The sequence below is a fragment of the Aedes albopictus genome, chromosome 1 (genome assembly GCF_035046485.1).
Source record: "Aedes albopictus strain Foshan chromosome 1, AalbF5, whole genome shotgun sequence".
Taxonomy (NCBI): Eukaryota; Metazoa; Arthropoda; class Insecta; order Diptera; family Culicidae; genus Aedes; species Aedes albopictus.
In genome coordinates, this window is record NC_085136.1 from 150,592,549 (window position 1) to 150,596,099 (window position 3,551).

The 3,551-nt window shown below is 38.3% G+C and overlaps 1 long non-coding RNA gene across 1 annotated transcript; it reads left to right on the plus strand.

Annotated features, from left to right (window-relative positions):
- Positions 1-1,867: 1,867 nt before the first annotated feature.
- Positions 1,868-2,987, plus strand: LOC109418760 (uncharacterized). Its single transcript, XR_002132174.3, has 2 exons — positions 1,868-2,598; positions 2,665-2,987. It is a non-coding gene; the product is annotated as an uncharacterized LOC109418760 (long non-coding RNA).
- Positions 2,988-3,551: the final 564 nt, after the last annotated feature.

Sequence of the window (3,551 nt, forward strand, 5' to 3'; positions counted from 1 at the left end):
AGGGTGATGCTAGGTTTCCGATGCATGGCCAATTATCAGTGCTCTTGTTTCGTTTTCTATAAGAAAGAAATTTCTAAGAAAGCAAAACAAAAACTGTATAAAAATCGATACTTTATTGCCCTTCAATGGCAATTGAGTAATGCGACATGCACTACACTAAGGATACGGGTAATGTCACAATAGATCTAAAAACTGGGCGCAGTGACAGACCCGAACAGGAATAAAAAATAAAAAAAAAACATGGATTCCACGTTCAGAGGACCAACGCGGCCTATAGTTCTCTATAGGCACGAAGCATGGATTCCACGTTCAGAGGACCAACGCGGCCTTGGCCGCGAAAATCGGGAGGCTACGGTGGGCGGATCATGTCATTAGAATGTCGGATAGCAACCCGACCGGTACAAGAAGACGTGGTGCGCAGCGAGCTAGGTGGGTCGATCAAGTGGAGGACACACAGCCATGGACCGAGTAGAATAGAGACGATTCCTATGTACAGCAGAGGACACTCAGGCCTTAGTCTAACCGGTAAGGTAAGGTAAGCACCACGTAGGGGGTGTTTTTCGAACTAAATTGCTTTTAAGATAAAAACTTGCATTCTTCTGAGCAACTTTGTCGAAGTCAGTATCGCCATTTTGTGAATGAACTTGGAACTCAATTATTTTCTAGTTGAAAGCTCCCATTCTTCTGAGTAGTTTAGTCGAAAACAGTATTCTTCTAGTGACCTGGGTTACATATAGTGCCCAGTGTAACAGATTCGCGGTGGTCAATGTTTCACCATTTTAACATATTCTTAAATAAACGCCCGAGGAATCTGTCTGCATCAGGGGTGCCAGATGTTTTTTTGAAAAATCTGTATCCCTTTTTTTTCAAAAATCTGTATCCCATACAACATTTAGGTGAAAAATCAGAATCCCATACAAAAATAAAATATCACCTCTACTTCAAATATCTGTATTTCATGTAAAAAGAGATCTGTACGGATACTCAAAAATCTGTATAATACAGATAAATCGGTATGTATGGCAATGCCTGGTCTGCATGTCTGTTACAATGCTTCTATGAATATTGCTTTTTGCAATTTCTCATCGTAATAGGCTGTTTTACCTCACGCAAATCTGACAGGAAAAGGCCTACTTTCCCACACCAAATGAACAGTGCTGTAATGGTTCATTACAGCACTGATTTGCGTTGCGTAATGAACCATTACAGCACTATTTTCAGTTTTGGTCAACTTTTTGAGGCTTTCTGTACGCAGTTTTGGAAAATTGTGACAACTGCATAGTTTAACCTATTAGGGTATGTGTGTCATCAGTAATCTCACGCTCCCATATTCATCCTATTCGAGAACATGCGATTACGACACCGATTGATTCCGTTCTTTTTGTTTTCATGGGTGCTCACTTCTAACAGAAAATACAAAAATAAGAAACATAACATACAGCGCATCAATCCTTTGTTTTTCGTAGGATGAAAATGGGAGCCACATGCTTAATAAGGGAACTAATACCCTATGATCAGATTTTCTAAAGCATGGGCTATGAACATCAGTGTGCAGTTTGATGAAAAAGTTTTGTTGGAAACTATCCTTAAGGGTAATTAATGAAATTGCAAAAACCTTGTACGCAACTCGGTGCAGAACTCGATTTTTCCAGCACTCGTCGTAATTATCCAACTCGGCAAGCTTTGTTGGATAAATGTACGACTCGTGCTTTAAAAATCGTCATTCTGCACCTTGTTGCGTAAACTACTATTATAGTACCCTTGAAGCTTTGTAAAAAACTTAAATTGTTAATTGGGTTAGCATGAGGGTTAGATTTGGGGTCACTCGAATACTTCAAGTGCGTATCCTTGTCGAGTATGGTATAGATCTCTTGTCTATAAAAGATGACGTGGCTAATGAGTGCTTTCCGCATACTACATACTTTGTCACACTTTTAGAAAGCGAGATGTCACACAGTAAACCGTTACAAAATCGTTAAGGCTCTTTTCTTTTCATGCATGCAGTGACGCAGACGGCATTTCACACCGAGTGGGAATTCCCTCCTTTACAAGTTGTAGATTATAAACTGTTTGACGAATGTTTCATTCTCGCTTATACTATCGCAAAGCGATAGCCAGGGCCGAACTTCATATTATTTGGGATCTAGCGCTGAAGGAGTGAGTTAAGTTTGATTTAGTGCTGTTTAGTATACTATTCTTATATTCTATTCCTAGTCCTTCGAGTGTTTCTATTAAATAAGATATCTGTTCATATGTAAGGTGCATGCAATTTCGTACACTTTGTATGCTACATACAAACCTAATAAAGATATATAACGAAAAATGCCCTCTGAACACATAATGCTAAACAAGGCAATAACATGCCCACAATAAATCCGGTTCTGATGATAACGTAGTTTTGTGTCTGTCTGGTAGTAAGGCGAAGAGCTGCTCTCAGAATGATAACCTTCAGTTGTGGTTTCTTTTCCGCTGATGTTAGTCGCTTCACGTTCATATTCCGTTGCAACAAGTCAAGAAAGATGGAATCGCTGAGGTTTATATTTTTGTTAACAACTATGGCGTTGCTTGCATGGATCGGAACGGCTAGCGCGGCACAAGGTTCTATTTGATAGTGAAATTAAAAGGTTTTGGTTGTATTATAATAAACTTATACTCAAATTAAAGGTGATACGTTCGAAAGCATTTCAAACATGAACAGCAGAATTAGGATGCTTCCCGTTCGTCACATCCAGGCGTATGATGCAATGAATAATGAATGGCGTTATGTGATGTTCAGGATCTCCCATCCGCATGCAGTAGATACGCCAACGAATGGCCCATATGACAGCACCGCCAGAGATGAAAGAATGACCGCGAAATGGATTAAAGCGTTTGATCCTACAACTGGTTCTTGGACTGAACAGGCGTTTTACATCTAATCTTTTATATAATTAGACAAATTAAGGAAAAAATAATCAAATGACAAATGTGCAAGACTCAACGACCAATCATTGTGTATATTTTTTTTCGCAAATCATACTCCTTATATGTATAGAATTCAATTTGCAGGGGATGTTTATGTCTATGATTTTAAATATTCACTGATATTTTTCACCCAAAAAATAATACTTTGAATAGAAGCAGTGAAAACTCCCGCGAACTACCAAAAAAAAAGTCAGAAATCCAACATTGACAAGGCATATCTCGGCCGTTTTTTTTTTTCAACCGATTGCAATTCTTTTGTTAGCAATGGAATCGGACAGCGTTTGTTGGGTGTGTTTGATTCTGTAATTTATTCGTTGAATTACAAAATTCCTGGCGGATAGGATAACAGATTGTTAGATTACATTTTACAATGCAAACTGAACATGCTTACTGTAGTGTACGCTACCACACAACCACAACTTAGTGGCTCGTGGTATAGGTTTATGAAGAACTGCTGTCTGTGGGTAATTTATTTATATCATGTAGTAGATCATAAGTAGACCGTTTCAATACAAATTTAACTTAAAACTAGAACTGTTTGCAAATTTTATTTCTAATTACGATTTGAGGTAAATATGTTTTTAGTT